Source organism: Hermetia illucens, chromosome 1 (assembly GCF_905115235.1).
Source record: "Hermetia illucens chromosome 1, iHerIll2.2.curated.20191125, whole genome shotgun sequence".
NCBI lineage: Eukaryota > Metazoa > Arthropoda > Insecta > Diptera > Stratiomyidae > Hermetia > Hermetia illucens.
Genome location: NC_051849.1, coordinates 107302299 through 107326732, shown reverse-complemented (window position 1 = coordinate 107326732; position 24434 = coordinate 107302299). Strand labels below are relative to the sequence as shown.

General features: G+C 43.5%; 1 protein-coding gene across 1 annotated transcript in view; it reads right to left on the bottom strand.

The window, feature by feature from the left end:
* LOC119646139 overlaps window positions 1-15220 on the bottom strand; it is a 63624-nt gene extending 48404 nt beyond the window's left edge. The window contains exon 1 of the mRNA XM_038046496.1: window positions 15051-15220. The gene's annotated coding sequence lies outside the window, so the exon portion shown is untranslated. The remainder of the gene's footprint in view (window positions 1-15050) is intronic.
* Window positions 15221-24434: the final 9214 nt, after the last annotated feature.

Genomic DNA, 24434 nt, shown 5'->3' with positions numbered 1-24434 from the left:
GAGTTCCTTATTAAGGCAGGCATAGACCGGATACCGGTTGTTGCGCCGTTGATGATGATGATGATGATGTAATATGTATGTCCGGATAGCTGAGTGGTTAGAGCACAAGGGTGTCGTACGGAATATCGCGGTTCAAATCTCACTGGTGACAGTGGGATTTGTATCGTGATTTGACGTCGGATACCAGTTGACTCAGCTGGGAATGAGTACCTGAGTCAAATCAGGGTAATAATCTCGGGGAAGCGTAATGCTGACCACGTTGCCTCCTACAGGGTACTGTAATCCTGTAGTGTACCGTTACCGTCTTTAATGAAATGCTCTAAGTGGGAATATCCACATTCAGTCTTGAATTTGCAACGAAGCGACAAGTTTGACCTATTATAACTTTGTTAATAATAGCGGAATTTCCACCAAACTTGGATATGCTCTGTTATACCCTTTATTGTTGCAAAATTGCGTGGCACTGAAATGAACTTAAGGGAGGTTTTGCAGTCAATTACTAAAAATTATAGTAATATATTACTAACTTTATTTAAACCGTCATCGGTATGGTGGATATTTCGGAGCCTAGGCACCATAAAGCGGCACCTTCTTGATTTTTGTTAAATTTTTCGATTGGGTAGCTTCTGAGAATAGGTCCCTTAACGAAATGTTCACTTTCGACCTCCCGCACTCCAGCAAATGTCAAAACTAAGACCGGTTTCGGAAAGTACTAACCGAGACCTTTCATTTGATACCTCACATGCCTATATTTAATGAAAACAAATCGGGAAACCGGAAGCTGGGCGCTTCAGGTATGAAAGGTTTTGTTTGCTTCTTCTGTGAGTATACTTGAGTGTAGAACTATCCCATTTGTAGGTAGCCCGTTATGTATATGCATTTAGCATGTCTGACTACCCACTTTAGTGTGATATTGATTGTTAGTTGCAGTAAATTTACACGGTAAAATCAACTTTGAGCTACTGTTACTTTGTTACTAATAGTATGGTTTTAATCAAGATAATATGCTTCACATTATATTTTATACTACTACTAACTTTTATAACTCTGGGATAAACTTAAGGGGGGTTTTACTCAATTTCCCCAAAAATATGGTAATATACTATTATTAACTTAATTTGAACGGATTTCAGATTTTTCGATTGGGTAGTTTCTGAGAATGGGTCCGTTAAAGAAATCATCACTTTCTACCCCTCCCACTCCCTGTCTTTCTAATAAATCTCAAAACTAAGACCGGCTTCGAAAAGAACTAATCGAGACTTTTCATTTCATACTCCACGTGACTATATTCACTGAAAAAAAAAAATTTAAACTCCCTTTTACATATCATTTATGTCACTCACTGTATGCGCGAGTTTCCATAGTTTCCACCATATTTTGTTCAGATAGATTTAGCCGTTTTGGATAAAAGTGCGTGTGACCGACAGACATACAGTGAATCTATTTTAATTAGGTTTTGTTTTACATAAAACCTTAAAAAACGGCCTAATGAATCGCAATTATCCTAGTTTGCGAACCGTAGAAATATGATCTAAATAAGTCGTGAACATTTCAAAGAATGATGTTGGATAGATTTTGGGCTATGAGGGCACCCGATTTTAAGCATGCAGTTTCGAGAAAAAACGCATTTAAAAATTAAAATGTGATTATGAGCCATATAATCTTAAACGGTAATTAGTTGGCTATACCTAGTCCAACTTGCTTTAATTCTCGCCTTTTTAACGAAGTTATTCGAACGTCCTTCGAGCCCGTAAATTTGAGCTTCATTGTGAAGATTGACATTAACCTGACATATGCCACTTTACTTGTTTGGCCTGTAATTTCCGAACGACGTTGAAATGAAGGTCTGTGAAAAGAAATGCCTCTACCACAAATTTCTCGACGATAAAACGACGATAAATTGGCAAATTTATAAGAATGATAAAACGCCTGCAAATTGGCAAATTTATAAGAATGCCAGCCAGGAAGCAAAGAAAGCAGTCGCTGTCACCCGAGCGAACCATTGCAAAAATCTTTACGATAAACCGGACACTCGTGATGGAGAGAGAGATCTGTATCGACTTGCTAAAAGCCTTAACGAACGTACAAAGGATATCGAACATTTCTGTTGCGTTAATGAAAAAAAGGGTACTTTGCTTACCAACCGTTGAGCCGCAACGGATAGATGGCGAGAATACTTCGAGCAGATTTCAACTGAAGAATTTGCTCATCCTCCACTTTCACAATCATTGCCGACATTTGGAGCAGTTCCACCTGTCGGTGCAAGTGAAGTCAAAGAGGCAATAAAACGAATGAAATCGGTGAAAGCCACAGGACCTGACGACATTGCATCTGAGCTCTGGAAAGTGAAGAGCTAGGACCCAACACTGTGGCTCAGTGAATTCTTTAATCGGGTTATTCAGGAAGAAAGAACACCATCTGACTGACAAGAAAGTACCACTGTCCCAATATGGAAAAAGAAAGGTAGTCCAGCAAAATGTTCAAATTACCGTCCGATCCGGTTACTCTCCCGTACCATGAAGATTTTTGAACGCATTCTTGACAACCGTATTCGCGAAATCGTTGAAATAACCGTGAATCAAGCCGGATTTGTCAAGAACTGCGGAACTACTGACGGAATACACGCTGCGCGGTTACTCATGGAGAAACACCGTGAGAAGCATCGCACTCTTTACATTGCCTTTCTGGATCTAGAGAAAGAATTTGACCGTGTACCACACGAACTCATCTGGTATGCTTTACGACAACACTTAGTGCCAGAAGAACTCGCGCGCTGGGTTCAATTGCTCTACCAGCCAATGGAGAACTGCGTTATGAAATTGCTTCACGCATTAACGCAACCTGGATGAAGTGGCGTTCCACAACTGGTGTCCTTTGCTTTGTGATAAACGTATCAAAGAACGTCTCAAATCTAAAATTTACCGCAATGTCGTCCGTTCTGTCGCTCTCTATGGCTCTGAGTGTTGGCCAACTATAAAAGACAATGAATGGCGTCTTGCGATAATCGAGACGAAGATGTTGCGTTGGACTAGTGGCGTGAAATGTTTTGATCACATCCGAAATGCGGATATCCACGATCATTATGTGATTGCACCGATCGTGGAAAAATTGGGAGACAGGCCTGGTCTGAACATCGAAGTCGATGGTAAACGACCAATAGGCAGGCCGAAACAACGGTGACTTGATACGCTGGATGGGAATTTAAAAGCCTCGAGATTGCACCCAGAGCTGGCATTCGATAGAGCCAAATGGCGAAACCGATCGCTTATGAACGGGACAAAGGCTGAAGAAAAAGATGAAGAAAGCCCGGTACTGATAATAGTCAACCTCATACGCTTCACACTCTCGAGTTCTTAGCAAATGCGATACAAAGGGCTGGGGAGAAGTAGATTCTTCATGAATGGAATTTTAATATTTCCCGCGAATGTCAATTATTCTCGTCAATTATGAAGTCACCATCTTATTTGCATGACTTTAGAAGCAGTAAATTCGTGCGAAATTGGTAAGTTTGAACTGCTATAGCGAGACCTTCCATTTGATAGTCCACATTATATCCGATAAAAAAAAATTTTAAATCCTCCCCTTTGCATGTATGGGGAGCCCCTTTAAAATCCACCTAAATTTATATCACTCGCTGTATGCGTGGGATTTCATAGTTCCCTTCCGTCCACCAAATTTCGTTCGCAACAGTTTAGCTGATAGTCGATTTTAATAAGGTTTTGTTTTACACAAGACCTTAAAAACAAGTATTGAACAAAACACCGGTCTACTTACATCTAAAAACTCCCGTAAATAAAAAAAAAGCATTCAGCAGAATTGGCAGCTCAAAAGAAAAACGTTTTAGATGGAATATAGAGATGGGCAACTCATGAGTGAAGTCGACTCAATTGTGATACTCCGTCCATTGATGTGAGTTGACTCGGCACAATGAGCAAGCTCCACATCCGACTCAACGAGGTGCGAGTCGACTCAATTGCTGAGGCGATATTGGATGGCTTGTGGATGCGGTGCACTGTGTGCATAGTGAATACATTTCTGTTTTGCAAATGCAGCCAATATGACTATTATACGTATGTACGAAGGAAGGTATGTTTACAAGGCAATTTTGTACGTCGAACCTATCATTTTAAAGTTTTGTGTAAAAACAATTATAAGGTGAAATGTGGTATGAACAAATTGTGTGCAAATTTCAATATGGAATGAAATACATAACTTGAATTCACAAATTCGACACCTAATATTGCATATGGGCATGAGGTTATCAGGTTTTAGTGAACAAGATGAGATGATATGTGTGTACATACGTGCATGCTAATGTCGGAAGTAGAAGCAATGTAAATTATGGAGCCTCGAATAAAAGAGCTTGAATTAATTACAATTTTGCTTCTTAACTTAAATGTTATCTCAAAGCGGAAATGCACAAATGTGCATTTAAATAGTTTGTTCCTTAAATAGATGTTGCGTTTTATCCCCTAGACGTTATTCGAATATCGGAAAAGATGGTTGGGTAAATTCCCTTGAATTTTATAGTCTTTGGAGTATAGAATTGGATTGGGCAGAATTGGGAAATATGAGTCTCGGAATGGAAGCATGCGCTTCTTGATTTTATGTTGTGAATTACAGGTACGTGCTGATTTGAGGATTGTGTTTATTGAGACAGAGATAGGTATGTGTTAACTTGTATATAACCCCAGCGCACCCAGCCTATTGTATGGAGTCATTTCAGTTTCAATCGTCATTGAAGTTCCAAGTAAAACTCAAAGAAAAAAGCATGGAAGGGAGTCAAAAACGTCTACTTTTTCTATATGAATTTAAACTTGGTCACAACGCATCGGAGGCAACCAGAAACATTTGCAGAGCATTTGTAGCTGACGCAGCAAACGAACGAACGACACAGCGGTGGTTCGAAAAATTCCGATCAGGCGACATGACCCTCCAAAGTGAACCTCGTGGACACTCAGGACCATCGATCGACAACGACGAGTTGCGTTTGATAGTGGAATCTGATCCCCGATCATCGATTCGTGACATTGCAGAGAAAATAGGCGTACACTATTCGACAATATCTCGGCACTTACAACAGCTTGGAAAGGTGAAGAAGCTTGATAAGTGGGTTCTGCATGAACTCAACGAGCAAAACATGGCGCTGCGAATGGAAATATCCAGTTCTCTACTCAACCGCAACAGGAACAATCCCTTTTTGCACAGAATAGTGACATGCGATGAAAAGTGGATATTGTACGACAACCGTCGCAGATCAGCGCAATGGCTAGATGCCGATCAGCCTCCACAACACATGCCAAAACCGAGCCTTCACCCGAAGAAGGTAATGGTAACTGTTTGGTGGTCTGCATCTGGAATTATTCATTATTCGTTTTTGGAGCGTGGTGAAACAATTAATGCAGAGAAATATTGTGCCCAACTTGATGAAATGCACGAGAAATTACGTGTTCAGCGGCCTAGATTGGTCAACAGAGATGGAGTGATACTGCTCCATGATAACGCCCGACCTCATATTTCCAGAATGACGATCCAAAAATTAAATGAATTACGATATGAGACTCTTCCTCATCCACCATATTCACCCGACCTCTCGCCAACCGACTACCACTTTTTTAAGCATTTGGATCACTTTTTGGCGGGGAAACAATTCAGCAATGAAGTAGCTGTCAAAAGTACCTTTGAAGAATTTCTTAGCTCTAGAAACCCAGACTTTTACGAAACGGGAATAAATGCCCTTGTATCTCGTTGGGAGAAGTACATTGAAGCTGCTGGTTCTTATTTTGACTAATAAAATTAATTTTCATAAAAGTTATAGTTTTTTGAAATTTTACTCAAATATCCGACATTTCATTTGCAACAACCTAATATATTTATTCAAAGAATAAATATAAATAATATATTTATTCAAAGAATAAATATATTGTTTTCTAAGACTTTCTAATTTCTGAATATCAAATACCAAGAAACAGAAATCACAATACATCAGGCACTGCTTATTCTGATATTAATTTAGATATGTTTTATTGTTTTAAGTTTTCGATACGAAATTTCCGTGATAGGCGAAGTGAAAATAATGCTTACTCTTTAGAGGATTCACCGAAATGGGTCATATTCCCCATCACTATGGAATGATTCTAGTGACCAATGATATTTGAATATGTTAAAATCGCAATACAACAAGAGAGGTGACCTGAACCTTATAATCTAAATCGTCCTTTTGTGAACAACCCTTTTCAATTGAAAATCTTGATATCAGTCTATCCAAACACACAACGAATTCGTCCCCGAAAATTGTATTGCATCAGTATCTCGAGTAGATAAATGTCTCAGCTAAACACAATTTAATGATAGTACTAAATAAGGCATGGCTTCAATTAACAATTTTGGCAGATGGGGCCTTTAATAAATAGTCCTAATTCTAAAAAAAAATTAAGACTGATCCAATTTTAGAAATTTTCTGCCAATATCCTTAATTAATGTATTAGCCAAGAAGCTCAATGCGATAGTGAAAAAAAAAGACTTGAAAGCTTCGTGAAGAATAAGTGTTTTCCCCTTGAAAGCTACACTTACAGACCTTCCAGGTCAATAAACTCCTGCATCATTGACCTTCTCTTACATATCTCGGTCGAAAAAAGTAATAAGAGACATGTAGTGTTTGTAACCCTAGCCACACAAAAGAGAAAACACACTTATTGAAAGACAATTTCCTTGAACTGACATTGCTCGATGCGAACTCCTACTCCTTGCGCATAGACCTCTGATAATCAATAATAAGTCCCTCACAAACCCAAATGGTCTAATGCAATGGGAGCTGCCTAAGCCCTATTTTTTTCGAACCTTTACACTGCATCCCTATAAAGAGCTATAACGTTAATACAGCGACTTCTCAATACCCCCTGACTTTATGATCAATTCAACCTGCAAAAGTAAATGAGGAAGCAATTTCAAGCCTAAAGATATAGGCAAAATCTTCCACTGAAGAATGTGTCTACTTTAGACTACCGATCAGCTTGGAAAAACAAACCACCATCATTTTGCGAACAGAGTTCAGCTTATAGTTAACGATCACACGTTAAATGATCTCAACAGCATCTTCTCCTTAAGAAGACGATTAATGTCGAAGATACAACTCAACGAGGAACCTCCTGTGTATAATCTTCCTGAATCGGACCAATACCCGATATATACAGTTTCGTCAACTTTCGAAACAACCGTTTGTGGCCGCACAATTCCGTAGATATTTGGACTTACAAGAATCAAACATTTCGAAGAAGCAAATAACGGAACAATACTTCCTTCCTCAATAACTTAGCCTCCGATGGATTCACGATTCTGAGTACAGATGCTGCAAAGTTTTTAGAGTGGTGCGGTGGGGCAGCTATCCCCCATATGTGATATCCAAAACCCTCTCCTTACATACGTGTAAAACTTCACCGGCCGGTAATGCAACTACATGAGTAGTGGAAACAATCTCCGCAGATCCGCAATAATATAATAGATTGTCATATTTCTTGGACCCCGCCCCATTCCAACACTGTCAACGACCTAGCTCACTTTGGAACCAACGCTGCCTTAAGTCTAGCAACACCAAGAAAAACAAACCCCTCCGCGTCGGACGCACCCACGCATATCTCCAAAAGGAGATTGGGAGGAAATATACAAATTAGCATCGGCATCCAAGGCAAACCTTTTGCCGGTATATTCCCTCGTCTATGTGGCACGTCCTTGTTCAACACTTCTAAAGATCAAACGCACACCAAATCTAAGTACCCACGCAATTTGTGAACTTCTGGAAGACAGCGATGAGAGCGATGATGAACTTGGCAGAAGTGAATTATATCACGATGAACTGAATAAGGATGAAGAGGATGCGGAGAAGCGAAGTGTTAGTTCCCCAAAAGACTATCTAACAATCTATGAGAATGCCTTCCTCCAGTACAATCAGCACTGGGGAGAGGATGATAACACTGCAAGTTCTGGGTATCTCAGATGCAAGAATCTATTCAAAAAAAGAACCTATGAAACAGTCAATATTTCGACAAAATGATAATCACAAACCCATAGTGTGAAACAAAACCTTATTAGAATCGAGTCGGTGTCTGTCTGCCTGAATGTCACACCCGATTTATTCGGAAACTGCTGGACCAATTGTCACGAAAAGTGGTGGGAGCGTGTGTTGTTGTTCGCGTTACATACAGTAAGTGGCGCTATTTTGTGTTAAGTTCAAGCGGGTGCTCCCCATACATGTGAATGGAAGGTTCAATATTTCTATCACAGAATACCATCAAATGAAAGGGCTCAATTAACACTTTTCGAAACTGGTCCCATATTTAATATCAGGTAAAACGTAGAGGAGTGAGGGCTCAAAATATCACCCCCAAAAAGTGTAACAGGTCTTGTTCTCAGAACCCATCCAACCGAAAAATCTAAAAAAAATCACTTCCCTTTCCGATATCTGCATAAATAAAGTTAATAATAGTATATTAGCATATTTTAGAAATTTAGCCGGCAACCCCCATTACGTTCATGTCAGAACTACACTACACTGGCACTTGCTTAAAGGATAACATTTTGTGTGAATTTCGTCAATACCACAACAAAGTAAGCTCACGTGAATGAGAGGTCGCAGGAAAACATTTCGTTTTAGTTTTTTAATCATTTATATGTCAATATCAATTATTCCAGACAGACGTATGTATTTATATTTATACGTAAATGAAGCTCTGAGGTAGTGCCTAATTCAGATAGATATATTGAACAAGCGATATTCACTATACGTAGCGCTGTTATACGGAATGTCGCGGTTTAAATCTCATTGGTCGCAGTGGGATTTGTGTCGTGATTTGAGGTCGGATGCTAGCCGACTCAGCTGTGAATGAAAACCCGAGTCAAATCACAATCTTTTTTTTCAAATCAGGGTAATAATCTCGGGTAAGCGCAATGTTGAGCTCATTGCCTCCTATAGAGTTCTGTAATCCCGTAGTGAATCGTTACGGTCTTCAAGACCCTGACCCAATTGGATTGTTGCACCAATGGTTATTATTATTAACTTTATTTGAGTTCCATGTGGAGCCTCATGTCTCACGATTACAACGATCGTATATATGTTTCCGCTTTACGTGTTCAAAAGCGAACATATGTACATATACAATACGTTTTCAATGTACACATATATCTATCTGAATTAGGCACTACTCCAACTTTTTTTTTTTTTTTTTATATGGATGGAGGTGGAAATCTTAGAAAGACGCTGCTGCGCCAGGTTGCAGCAGTGTGTGGGATTCACACCCACTAAAACTACCCCCACTCTTCCCCCCCTCCCCGCGGGACCCCCGTGAAGTATTACTTCGCGGGGGAGGCTCTGGTTCGCTATACCAGCTCGTCCATGTCACGTCTCCGTCGCGCCGCCTTCCGAGCTCGATCCAACTCCAGGAGTTTTGTCTGCACCACGGCTACTGCCTCATTTACCGCCATTCAGTTTTCCTCCGACTTCAACATCTCTTCCACCAGGTTGGAGGGCTCGATGTCCGCCCCTAAGATGCTGTTCAACCTCCTTTTCTGCTGCAGAAATCTGGGACAATGGAACATAACGTGCTCCGGGTCCTCGAGTGTAGCACCGCATTCAGGACAGTTGGGAGACTCGTCCAACTCGAAGCGATGCAAGTACTTCCTATAGCCACCGTGTCCCGTAAGGAACTGTGTCAGGTGGTAATTCAATTCTCCGTGCTTTCGGTTGACTCATTTCTCGATACACGGGATCAATGTATGGGTCCACCTGCCCTTGTCGGAGTTATCCCATCGTTGTTGCCACTTACCACAAAACTCTCTCCTGATGGCTTTACGGAAATCCGCATTCACCTCGGCTGGATTTGCCTTCCGTTTTTCGTAGAGCCAGTGCGCCTCGCTCGCTAGAAGATCTATAGGGATCATTCCTGCGATAACACACACTGCCTCCGTCGACGCCGTCCTAAATGCATAAAGCTCCACGTCCTCGGGATGCTTTGCAATTGCAACTACCTCCAAGTCGTCCGCAAAACCAATCAGCGTTGTCTCCTCCGGCACGCGAAGGCCAAGCACCCCGTCGTACATTATGTTCCACAGCAGCGGTCCCAATACAGAACCTTGAGGCACACCTGCTGTCAAAATGTACTCCTTCGGCCCGTCGTCCGTCTCGTACCAGAAAAGTCTGTCCGAAAAGTAACTCTCGATGAGCCGAGCCAAGTAGCTAGGAACACCCAGTTTGGCCAAAGAGCCCTTAATCCAGCCCCAGTTGGCTGAGTTAAAAGCATTTTTGACGTCCAGCGTCACCAGAGCACAGCATTTGCCCATGGCCATTGCATTTCGAGCCAATTCCACGACCTTTGCTACTGCATCGACCGTAGAACGGGCTCGCCGAAACCCATATTGCCGCTCTGAAAGACCACCCGCAAGCTCGATGAACGGGAGCAGCCTGTTGTATATCACCCTCTCCAACATTTTCCCCATGGTGTCTAAGAGACAAATAGGGCAAGAGGGCACGCCGGGTGGTTTTCGAGGCTTCGGTAACAAGACCAGCTTCTGCCTCTTCCACTGGGCGGGAAACACTTCTTCCACCATGCACGATTCGAATGTGCTTGCGAACCACCTTGGTCTGGCCTTGACCGCCACCTTCAGAGCCCTGTTCGGAATTCCGTCCAACCCCGGAGCCTTGCTGTCCCGAATACGCCTGCAAATTTCCCAAAGTTCCTCTTCGGTAACATCAGGGATCGAGAAGACGTCCTGCTGAGCTGCCAGTTGGGGTTCTCTTTCGTCCTGCTCCTGCTGCGGGAAAAGAGTTGTAATTATTTGCAACAAGAGCCGTGGGCATGTCACCTGAGGTGATTTTCGCCCGCGGATCTTCTTCATTACAACTCGGTAGGCTGTACCCCACGGATTCGTATTAGCCTCCATGCAGAGCTTCTGGTAGCATTCCCGCTTGCTTCTTCGAATGGCCTTCTTAAGGTTGCTTCGCATATCCCTGTATTCCTCCTCACGCTCCTGGTGCTCCGGCCTTCCCCTTGTCCTGTGGGGAAGTCTCCTCGCTCGGAGACAAGAGGATCTCAAGGCAGCGATCTCCGTGTTCCACCAGTAGTTTGGCCTCTTGCCGTGGTGCAAACGTCGTCGTGGCATCGTAGCGTCGCATGCTTCGGTTACACGCTGATACAACTGTGTGACCCTTTCCACCGCTGTTCCATCCGGATCATGGGCTCCCTCCAATGCGGCCAGGAATGTCTCCTCGTTGAAAGCTCCGACAGCCTTTCCACCTCCAGAGCGTCGTTGACTGCTCCCCCGGTTCCCAATGTGGAGGAAGATGGCCTGGTGGTCACTGTGGGTGTAGTGCTCACTCACTTGCCAAGCCATCCCCCTCACCAGTGAAGTGCTAACAAATGTCAGGTCAACGATCGAACCCGACCGTCTTCTTCGAAAGGTGGGCACGCATCCAACGTTGGCCAGTACGATGTCCAGCTCCGCAAATGACTCCAACAGAATTTGACCTCTGGTGTTCGTCGATCGGCTTCCCCACTCCAGGGCCCACGCGTTGAAATCGCCCGCAATGATTTTAGGGCTACGGTCTCTAGCATCCAACACCAGACTGTCTAACATCTCCTAATATTGTGCTAAGGTTGCACTAGGAGGAGCGTAGCAGCTGTAAATATAGACACCGTCGACCTTCGTCCTTATAAAACCGGCTGCCGGGGGGGGGGGGGGGGCATGACTTCCTGCTGCTTCCCGCAATATGCCGGCCGTCCACGCCCTCTTTCCCACTACATAATATACACCGTGGATCTCCGGTGCAATCTTTGATGAGGTGGCCCTCTTCCCCACACTTCCTGCAACTCCTCGACCTATCATGCTGGCTAGTGCATGCCGCCGCAAAATGGCCGAAATCGAGGCATCTGAAGCATCTCTTTAGAGAGATTTGCTCCCTGAGCCTGCACACGACCCAACCTACTCTTACCTTGCCCGCGGTAATTAACTTAATAGCTGATTCCGTCGGCAAACTAATAATAGCGGTCTGTGTGCCACCATATGCCTTCTTCATCCTTTTTATGGCACTCTGGTCTATATCGCCAAGGTTGAACTGCTGCTTTAGCGCAGCACAGATGTCCTCCCGTGAGGTGACTTCATCTAGGTCCTTGCATTCAACCACTATCTCCTGTTTCCGAGCTCTCACCTCAGCTTCCTCTCCAAGTACACTTTCCACCTTCCCGCGGAAGTTATCGGCCGACTTGTCGGCGGATTTACTTAACTCCAGCATCAGATCCCCTCTCTGTGTTCGCCTGATACGGCTCACACTATCCCCCAAATCCTTCAATTGCGGGTCTGACTTCACCTTTCGGAGGATGTCGGCATAGGACATATTTCCCTTCTTGGAAATAATTATTATTTCCGGGCGGAGCTTCTTTTTGTCCTTTTTCCTCTTGTTGCTCACCTTAGTCCATTGTTCGGGACTTCGGGCGTTGGTTTTTTCCACTTTTGTAGGTGTTGTGGCTGCAATCGTGAGATTACCGACTTTCGCGGGTACTCTCGCCGGCTCCGCCTTCTTTGGTGAAGAGGCTTTTTTCTTCTTCGGAACTTGCTGTGGTCCAAGAGGCTCGCTGGTACCATCTCTAGCCCGTTTTCCTGCCTTCCCGCCTGCTTTACCGCGGGGAGGCGTCACCTGCGTTTCCCTTGTGACCTTGCCAACTGACGCTTGGGAATTCTTTTCTTCGAGGGCCTTGATATAAGACAATTTAATGCCTCTTATCAAGGCTCGAATATTTTGGTGGATATTCCGCCTCTCCTTGATGAACTCGCACAGTTTATTTATTCGTTCCCCGAGTGTAACGAACGTGATATTCCCGTTTGCTTTCGCGCCTTGCGCCACAAGGAATGATCTCGATTAAGGGACTATTCGTATTTCTTTCAGAGTCCCGCGACGAATCTCGACTACCAAAAAGAACCATTGTTCTCAGTGGTGATCTCCCAAGCTTCGAACTCTTCCTAAAGGGATCCGGTGTGGATCTAATTTCCACTCCACCATTATCTCTTGTAGCATTAGATGCCACAGTAGCCAAGTTTCCCACTACTGAGGCACTGCGGTCGTTGGATATCGACGGCCGGGAGCCCGCTTGCTCACTCCCAAAAACCGCCGGCACTGGGTTTCCGAAGCCCTGCACCGTAAAAAAAACTTTTCTCCTCTTCCATATTTGATTTAATTTCTGGGTGTCCTTCCCATAGCCAATTTTTATCCACGGGTGGGCGTTTACTTCCCACCTACCCGGCCTGCGCATAAGCATGCCCATACACGCACATCTCCGGATGCGTGCATGTGCATGCCCATGACACATTCGCCGAGCATTCCCTTATCCGCACGAAGGGACTCGCCTGATGGGAGATTTGGCAACTCCGCACAGACCTTCATTAGCATATACATATAAATACATACATAAGAGTAATTGATATTGACATATAAAACATTAAAAAACTAAGACAAAATGTTTCCCTCCGAACGCCCACTCATATGAACTCACTTTGTTGTGGTATTGACTAATTGGTACATTCTGAGGACGTCATACAAGTTGTAGAATGCGTGAAACTCACTTAAAATGTAAAAGTTTCACCTTCTATAATCTTGTTAATAATAATTCGATGTCCAAAATTATGCATCATGTTATCCCTTATACTTGTGCCAAATTTCATAGTTCTAGCATGAACTTAAGAGGTTTTTCCGGCTAAATCTCTAAATTACGCTAATGTACTACTATTAGCTTTATTTGTGCAGATATCGGAACGGGATGTATTCTGAGGTCTAGATTTGGTTCAGATATGCCACTGTGATTTTTCCAGATTTTTCATCTGGATATGTTCTGAAAACGAGACCTGTTACACTTTTTGAGGGTCATATTTTGGGCTCTCACTCCCCTACATTTCACCCGATATTAAATATAGGACCAGCTTCGAAAAGTACTAATTGTATCATTTCATTTGTCACCCCACTATGGAAAAAAATGTTGCACTCCCTTTTGGAAGAAAGGGATCTTATTTCAAACAAAACTGCAGCGCATTCGAGTTAATTATATGGTCTTTCGAATACTATTATCCTACCTTTTGATACATTGTTCCCAGGAAGTCATTCCATTATAACCGAAAACAACGCCATCATCACGACTTAGCGGGACAAATGTCCTAGTAAGTAAAAGACTCATATGGCAACACCGAGTAATGTTATAACAATATAATACAAATAATATAAATTCCAGGCTTTTTCACCTTTCGTCAATGAAACAATAAGGTTTTGATTTCTGGACGCCAATCTGTGCTACATTCTGATCGAAATAAAAATATTTAAGGCTCAAATATTAGCGAAACAGATACGCATTTTCCTTTATCAACTTTAGGAAAACCATAGTAAGTACAGGTGCCCCTATTTTTTCGCCGTGTAGACGAAATTGAACATTTTTTCTGTGTCTATGCGGCGACATCAGGCGACAATCTGGGGAAACCCCCGCTTGCCGAGCACGGAATTGAAGGCACCGCAACTCTGATGGGTTCTCATCCAATGTCATGTGCACAAGCGTGAGTAATCGCAGAATAGCACTGCGCCGCAATATGCATATTGTGCTCCTAATACTGTTTCTTAACATTTTAGGACCTCTTAATACCGCAACAAATAAAAATGGGCGCTTCTAAGCGAAGCAGTCCCGCAATGCCCTTTGAAATCTGAAAGCGACACAAGTAAAATCACTTCACCATGTCAAATGTGCCGCCGCGATGGCAGGCGCATGTGCAGCCGGGTAGCGAACATACTCAAAAGAAGTGTTTTATTTCAATTTCCTTTTATTCGGGGAAATGTTGGGAACAGTGTGACCCCAGTAAAGGTATACATAATAACGCACGGCGCATCACCAACCATTTCTTCTGAAACTTTTCCCGAACGAAACCAATGTCAAAACGCGATCTGTCAACGCGATTAGAACTACACGGGAAGCAAATGCGCCGGCTTCTGTAATCTTCGCTCGGCATCCGCGATAACATACAAAACTCACCTGATTTAAAGTCACTGGTTCCAATAAAAATTATATCAACTCAAAAGCACTTTCGCGATTCACACGAACACTTGCGGCACTTGCCCGAATGGCAATCCGCGGACGGGAAAACCTTATTTATAACATTACGCCGCGGAACTGGAGTACTGCACCCGTGTATCTGTGCAGTTTTTCTTTGCAGATAAAGCCCCGGAATATTTGAAGCCCCCAATCGCGCCAAACGTTCGTCAGCATTTCTTCACGATCGTCCAGTTTTATGCTCACGTTGTGCAGCTGATGACTGCACACCAAAGCTTCTTTCGTTCAAAACAACCGAAGCTTTCTATCAATAGCGTGGATCGCTACCCTGGCCTTGGTCCAGTGATTATGAACCCAATAATGTGAACACTTACGTTTTCTTTCCATATACATGGTGTCCCGTTCATGATGGTAGACAGTCCAAAGGTGGGTAGTATCACTTGTGTCAGGAAAATTGGTCCAAGAATTGGCCGAAGATCGGCCAAGTTCGTTCCACGACAGCAAGGTTCGTTTTGATGGTAGGTAGGTACACTTTTAGGTGCATTCATTTTTAAGGTTTTGTGTGAAACAAAACCTTATTAGAATCGATTCGATGTCTGTCTGTCCGTCTGTCTGTCTGTCTGTCTGTCTGTCTGTCTGTCCGTCTGTCTGTCTGTCTGTCTGTCTGTCTGTCACAGCCGATTTATTCGGAAACGGCTGAACCGATTGTCACGAAAATTGGTAGGAGTATGTGATCTGCCGTTCCCTTTACATGCAGCAACTGACGCCATTTTGTGTTAAGTTTAAGGGGGGCTCCCCATACATGTAAAAGGAGGGTGCAAAATTTTTTTTCACAAAATGTGGCCATGTGGGATATCAAATGAAAGGTATCAATTAGTACTTTTTGAAAATGGTTCAATATTTTATATGGGGTGAAACATAGGGGAGTGAGGGCTCAAAATATGACCCCCAAAAAGTGTAACAGGTCTCGTTCTCAGAACCTATACAACCGAAAAATCTGAAAAAAATCTCAGTAGTGCATCTCTGTGAAATCTAGGCCTCAAAATATATCCGGTTCCGATATCTGCACAAATAAAGTTAATAATAGTATATTTCCACATTTTAGAAATTTACCCGGCACCCCCCTTATGTTCGTCCCAGAAGTACAAAATTTGGCATGCATATAACGAAGAGCATAGTGCACAATTTGGTCAAGTTTGAAGAAAATCCTACTATTATTAACAAAGTTATAAAGGGTAAAACTTTACAATTTTTTGTGAATTTCGTGCACTCTACAACCTGCATGACGTCATCATTACATATCAATTCGTCAATACCACAGGAAGTAAGTTCGTATAAATTGAGTGGAAAAGAATTATTTTGTTTTAGTTCTTTAATAATTTGTATATGAATATCAATTATTCCAACGAGACATGTGTGTATGTAGGTATATAGTATATGCGTGCTAGTGAACTTTGCGGGTAGAGCCTAATTCAGATAGATATAAGAAGTAAATCGAAAATATGGGTACGATCAATTTATATACGAGCCTATATGTTGTACAGTATTCGAAAATAGGAAGTTTGTTTGTTTAGGGTGAGTGTAACATCTACGGCTGTAATATGTACGTATGTCTCGTAGTTTTGTAGTTGGATACGGGTATAAAAATGTGCGTTGAAATTTCTTAGATAAGATGAACACAAAACCTTTATACCCGAAGCACGAGCTTCCGGTATTCCGACTTGTTACTATTTTCATCAAACAAAATATGCTCGCAGCTTAGTTTGCGATTAAATCCAATATCATGAGAGGGTTCACGAACAATCGACCTGTGCGCATATTCTTTGTTATGAAAGTCTAATTTCATGACTTTCATAACAGAATATGCGCACTACAGAGGATACCCTGTCTTCTACCACGTAATTAAAAGAAGTAACTACTTAAACCCGGTCAAAAAGTTACATGGTATCCAGCGTTCACAGAAATCACAGCACCGCGTCAATCAACATATCGCCAACTCCAGCTTCTGGTTTAGGCAATAAAGAGTCGCTCAAAGTATCTTCGCTTATACACTCAAAGGAACTAGTTCTATAAACTATACAAATTAAGGTGAGCTTTTACAAAAGTTCTTATCACTTGCTAACAACATCCAACAATTAACCACGATAGTGCATCAAATACAACGGCAAACTATCAACCAAACTAGCCCAGCCATGAAGGAGTTTAAAATAGCCCACTTGAATGCCAATGGAATCTTCAGCCATAAAAATGAAATAGAACACTCCTTAGAATCCGAAAACATTGATATCTTGCTGGTAATCTGAAACTCACCTTACTTCCAAAAACTTCCTTAAAGTTCATGGACACTCCATCTATTCAGGAAACCACCGTGGCGGGGTTGCAGTAATTGTCAGAAGCTCAATTCAGCACTACCCTACTGTGTGAACAACTGTTATATCGTCACTATTCAACTGTCAACATTCAGTCTTCTGCCCACCTAAACATAAGATAACGGTGACACAATTTGACTCGTTCTATAAAAAATTAGGGTCCCGCTTTATAGCGGCGGGTTATTATATTGCTAAATTGCCATACTAAAGATCTCGCTTAACATCTCCCAAAGGCAAACAACTCATAATTACTATCCTTAACAGTCACCTATCCTGCTTGTCAGATGTCAAGCTGATTTCCCCGATTTAATCGTTTTTAATGTCTCGAAAGGAATCGACACTACTAAACTACGGTAACAATTACCAGAAATCTTTTCTCAGATCACTCGCCGACCATTACCACACTAAACTGTGATCTGCTAACCTAAAAACCAAATGGGACAAGTTTCAAATTTTTTTTACACAATACCTTCTGCCCAAACAACAAGCTTAAGTCAAACGAAAATATCGAAATCCTAAGGGATACCATCATAAGCCGTCAGCAACACTGGCTCCTCCACGATGCTCCAAACACCTCTCTAATGCCCCCAGTAACTCTACGCCGTTTTTGTTGCGCTTAAAAAGGAAAGCGATCTCCAAAAATAAAAAAAAACTTTCTATGAGGCGATCATGCATCCCAAAACAAAACTTATAACGAAAAAACACTAAAGGTCGCAACTTTTTATTTCAGCTTGACCATACAGCTGCTTGTAAGGTCTCGATAACGAATAAAAGGGGAAGGAAAGAGAGCTGGAAACTAGCAAAAGAGGTATGCTCAGAAGCTAGGCTAAGATGGGCAGTGGGAACCTTTCAACCAATGAAATCTCCCGGAGCAGATGGCATTTTCCCTGCACTTATCCAGAGAGGCCTAGGAATTATCCTAGAGTCTCTTCTGAGGGTGGTAAGGGGGAGCATAGCACTGGGTTACATACCAAGGGCATGGAGACGGGCAAAAGTGGTCTTTATTCCGAAAGCGGGTAAAAAGGATCCTTTTCACCCTAAATCTTTCAGACCAATCTGCCTAACATCGTTCGTACTCAAAACGGTGGAGAAGGTCATAGACAACTATATTAGAACTAACGTTCTAAAGCGTAATCCCTTACATCACTGTCAACACGCTTACCGGGCAGGACGGTCAACTGAAACTGCTCTGTATCAGCTGACAGAGGTACTACGGGACGCCATTGAAACAAAAGAAATTGCACTGTGCGCGTTTTTGGATATCGAAGGAGCATTCGACAACACATCGCACACAGAGATACAGGATGCCCTGAGCCGCAAAGGAGTGGGAAACACCCTGGCACTCTGGATGGGCAAAATGCTAGAAAGCAGACAAATAGAGGTACAAACAGGTACAAATTCTATTATCATGAACACCACTCAAGGCTGTCCACAGGGCGGAGTACTATCGCCGCTGATGTGGAGTATGGTAGTGGATGAACTCCTGGACGTGTTAACTAATACTGGAATACAAGTCCAGGGCTACGCGGACGACATTGTTCTAATCTGTAGGGGCAAATATGAAGATACCCTATGTGATAGAATCCAAACTGGATTAAGGGTTACTAGTGCCTGGTGCAGGAAGGTGGGACTGCGGATCAACCCAACCAAAACCACCATAGTACCATTCACTAGGAGGCGTAAGCTGGATCACCTGAAAGCCATAACATTACATGATATGGAGGTGAAACGAGAAACAGAGGTCAAATACTTGGGAATCACGCTAGACCAAAAATTACTGTGGAAGACACATGTCGGAAACACTTGTCGGAAAGCCACGAGGGCTCTGATGACTTGCAGATCCATAGCAGGAAAAAAATGGGGGTGTAGCCCGAAGATACTACTTTAGATATATACTGCAATAGTAAGACCAATGATTACCTATGGAGCGGTAATCTGGGCAGAAAGAACCCAACTCAGCACACAAGCCAGGGAATTACATAAGCTCCAAAGGCTGGTTTGCGTGTGTATCAGTGGGGTAATGAGGACATGCCCAACGGCATCCCTGGAGGTCCTTCTGGGATTAACCCCTCTCCATCTGCACATACAGATGCAGGCAAGGAGATCAATATTCAGGATGGCCGGTAGCATGAGTGAGGCGGGGAGCTGCCTAAATCGAAGGAAGATTGATATCCTTTCTAGGCGGTATCCCGAATTACTGATACCGAGGGACAACATGACAACGAGGTTTCACTTCGATAAGAAGTTTGAAACACGTTGGAGTAACAAGACAAACTGGGAAAGCGTGGCTGCGACATACGGCTTAAACCAGCAACTGATTACTTGGTACACTGACGGATCCCTCACAGCAGAGGGAGCGGGTGCCGGTGTCATTGGTCCAAGGAAAATGTACTTTGAGCCAATGGGCAGGTACACTAGCATATTCCAGGCGGAAATTTACGCCATAGACAAATGTGACTCCTTTAATCTGCAAAGGAACTACAGGGGGCAGAACATAGCTATTCTCACCGATAGCCAAGCAGCGATCAAGGCACTTAGGTCCAACCAGGTAAACTCTAAACTGGTATGGGAATGCCTTGAGAGACTGAATACACTCGGCGGATGAACTAGCCAAGAAGGGAGCAGGGATGCCTTTATACGGGCCAGAACCCTTCTGTGGAATCGGAAACGGTTTCATGGCTATGAATCTAAGAAACGAAGAAAAACGGTTGAGGGAACTATATTGGGCGGGCCTACCAGGGATGGAGCAGTCCAGGGTGCTTATTGGGGGATACGAACCCATGCGCACAAAGGATTGCTTAAACCTCACCAAAAAGAACCTCCGAATCATAGTGGGAATTCTCACTGGTCATTGTCGGCTGAACTACCACCTAGGGAAGCTAGGGATATCTACGGACACTGCCTGCAGGTTCTGTGAGGAGGAGGACGAAACCTCTATGCACGTCCTGGGACAGTGTCCAGCACTTGTGCAAAGTAGGTCAATACATCTGGGAGAACACTTAATACCAGATGCAAAGCTGAAACTTCTGGAAGTGGGGAACATACTAAAGTTCCTAACGGTTACTGGCCTGCTTGAGATACTATGATCAACAGGTACACTATAACCAGTAAAAGGGGCACAATAGTTCTTCAAGGACGCGGTGCGACTTTCCCTTAACAAAATAATAATAAAGGTCTCGATTTACAAAGTTACTAAAAATATTAAGCGTGCTAGGTTACCAGAAACACCGCTCAAAGGTGACCAAGACTATTGTATTCCAGCCCCCGCTGATAAGGCTGTAAAACTAATGCACTAATGGCACCTCATCGGTCACCGAACGCCCTTTCTACAACATCCCAAAGAAGAAGACCAAGAAAACGTAAATTCACATCTCACGCCAAGATCAAGGATCTGCGTACTAACAAAGCCCAACGTCATAAACCTGAAAGATTTCTCTCCCGAAAAGGCAGAGTGGCCGGCTTATACATATTGACCACCGTCATCACGCCTATTCTCAAGCAGGAAAGGACAAGACCAAGCTAGACTCACATAGACCCATTAGTCTTCCGCCAGTCCTTTCCAAATTGTTCGGACGTATGCTCCTTGATAAAATCCTACTAAAGCTGAGGAAGAATATAACCATCAATTTGGATTCAGAAACAAGCATAAACAACAACACTATTGAACAAGTGCACAAGATTGTAAACAAAATTGAATTGGCAATGAAGCGCAATGCATACTGTCTAGCATTATTTCTAGACGTGACAAAGGAGTTCGGCAAAGTCTGGCACCTTGGACTTAAACACAAGATAGCAACTTGCACTCCCCTTGAATCCCATGATATATTATTAAACTACCTAGATCACGGATGCTTCAAAGTATCCTGCAATGTCCACAAAAGTAAACTTTAATATATTCATGTACCGGACGGTATTGTCCTCGAACCAACTTTCTACCTAATATACCCACTGATTTACCAACTGACAAAGAAATTATCACCACCACGTTTGCTGACGACACAGTCATTCTGTTCAGCAACAAAAACCGTCCCACCGAATTTTGCAATAACATATGAATCGAATCTAGGAATAGACTAACAATTCACCATCATCATCGACGGCACAACAACCGGTATCCGGTCTAGGCCTGCCTTAATAAGGAACTCCGGATATCCTGGTTTTGCGCAGAGGTTCACCAATTCGATAACCCTAATAGTTGTCTGGCGTCCTGACCTACGCCATCGTTCCATCTCAGGCAGGATCTGCCTCGTCTTCTTTTTCTACCATAGATATTGCCCTTATAGACCTTCCGGGTTGGAACATCCTCATCCATACGGATTAAGTGACCCGCCCACCGTAACCTATTGAGCCGGATTTTATCCACAACCGGACGGTCATGGTATCGCTCATAGATTTCGTCATTGTGTAGGCTACGGAATCGTCCATCCTCATGTAGGGGGCCAAAAATTCTTGGAAGCATTCTCCTCTCGAACGCAATCAAGGGTTCGCAATTTTTCTTGCTAAGAACCCAAGTCTCCGAGGAATAGATGAGTATTGGCAAGATCATTGGCTTGTATAGTAAGAACTTTGACCCTATGGTGAGACGTTTCGAGCGGAACAGTTTTTGTAAGCTGAAATAGGCTCTGTTGGCTGCCAACAATCGTGCGTGGATTTCATCATCGTAGCTGTTATCGGTTGTGATTTTCGACCCTAGATAAGAGAAATTTTCAACGGTCTCAAAGTTGTAGTCTCCTATCTTCATTGTTTTCGTTTGACCAGCGCGATTGTTGTACAACGCAAATTCACCCGGTTCCTCTTTTATAAAAAGAACCTTCCACGGATTGACTATCCGTCAAGACTCCGCACCCCAAATCTCCCCTCCCTGCAGCAACGCCGTATTTTCCTTGATATGTGTACTTTTTTCAAACTCTACAATTGCCTGGTGGACTGCTCTGCCAACTCGGATATTACTTTCCGGATTACCTCGTTTCATAATACACGTAGTGCGGACATTTTTGATGTACTCTTCTCGGGGCTCGAGATTTACTTCCACCTAGTTTTAAACGTAAAGTAAGCCATTCACTTGCTCCTCCCTCTGAGGAAATATGTAATAAGGAATTTGTTTTCTGCATATTGTCCCCATTAAATAAAATAATAATATAATAAATGTCCGGATAGCTCAGTGGTTAGAGCACTGGGTTGTCATACGGAAGGCCGCGGTTCAAATCTCGCTGGTGGCAGTAGGATTTGCATCGTGACTTGACGTCGGATACCAGTCGACTCAGCTGTGAATGAGTACCTGAGTCAAATCAGGGTAATAATCTCGGGTGAGCGCAATGCTGACCACATTGCCTCCTAGTGTACCGTTACGGTCTTGAATGAAGTGCTCTAACACACTTCAAGGCCCTGATCCAATATGGATTGTAGCGTCCAATGATTATTATTATTTCCGAGTTATCACAATCCTGGCAGATGCCGGATTTTACCTAATACTAGCACTAAGTGCCAAGCATTTAGGCTCGGACGATCCTACCTACTTAAAAACTAAAGGGGCACTGGTGGTGGTGGCCAGGTGGTAGGTCAGCGGGAGAATCCGTCGAGTACTCCCCGCAACATCGAGCACGTATGCAGAATGGTGTACTTCTGCATGGTTTGAACCAGACTGTGCGAAAGTCCCAAGGACATCAAGGGAAGCCGTCAGGGATTTAGGTACAATACCTGTAGCTGACAATATTATGGGAACTACAACCACCCGCTCGAGACGCCAAATTTCTTTGATTTCCCGAGCCAATGGCTCATAGTTCACCTTCTTCTCCACGTATTTCCGTTCAATGTTGCTATTATGCGGGATAGCAACATCAATAATATACGCGGAGCGACCCGTCTTGTCAAGCTAGCAGTACGTCAGGCTTGTTGTGTGCTGTATGGCGATCAGTCAGAACTTGCCGGTCCCAATACATGCTGTAAGCAGAACTATCAAGTACTGCTTGCGGCTAATATCGGTAAACCGGACATGTCCCCGTGATCAGCCCATGCTTATATGCAAGGTTTTGATGGATAACCTTACATACAGCATTATGCCTGGTGATGTATTGCACCGGTGCCATAACAGTACAGCCAGAAATGAGATGGTCCAACGTCTCTAGCGCCGAATCACACATTCTGCACTGGTCGTTCTCCACCCGTTCTTTCATGATGAGCTTCTTATAAGCTCGGGTGGCGACCACGCCTATCCTGAATGGCACACATAAACCCCTCCGTCTCAGCAAAGAGCTCCCCAGCACACAGCCATCTGTTCGACAAATGCAAATCGACAAATGGCTGCCAAAGACAATTCACGTGTTTACCGTGCATTGCCTTCGACTTCCATTCCTCGATCCGCTCCTGGTCCGACTTCACCCCACTCAGAGGATTGAAAGATCGATCCTTCAAGTTAAGTGGAGTCAGTCCACAGTCTGCCTTACAGACAGCCGCATGCAAGGGGACTCGTCTGCTCTTTACTGTAAAAATAAGCGCGCAGCGAGTCGACTTGGCGATGATGTTGTGCCGCCACGTCAACCACGCCCCTACCTCCGATGTCACGAGGCAGGTTCATCCGCTCCACGGCCGACTTTGGGTGATGCATTCGGAATTTGGACATAGTTGTCCGTATCCGCCGCTGGACGTTTTCCAGGATCGGTCTTCGTCCACGGCAATATTCCGAATGCATAAGCCAGTGAAGGGATAGGCGAATACATTCAACGCGCTTATTTTATTCTTCCCCGAGAGATGCGATTTCAGCACCAGCTTTACACGTCGCAGGAATTCGGACAGCAGAGCTTCCTTCAGATCACCAACTCGAGCATGGGTTCCTTGCAGAATTCCTAGGTACTTGTAGAAGTCTGTCTCGGTCATAGCTTCGATGTGGAGGTCACCAATGCTATGTCCAGCATGCGGCTCGTGATGACCTTTGCGAATGGCTTGGATTCGACATTTGTCTAATCCAAACTCCATCCGAATATCACGGCTGAACATGTCT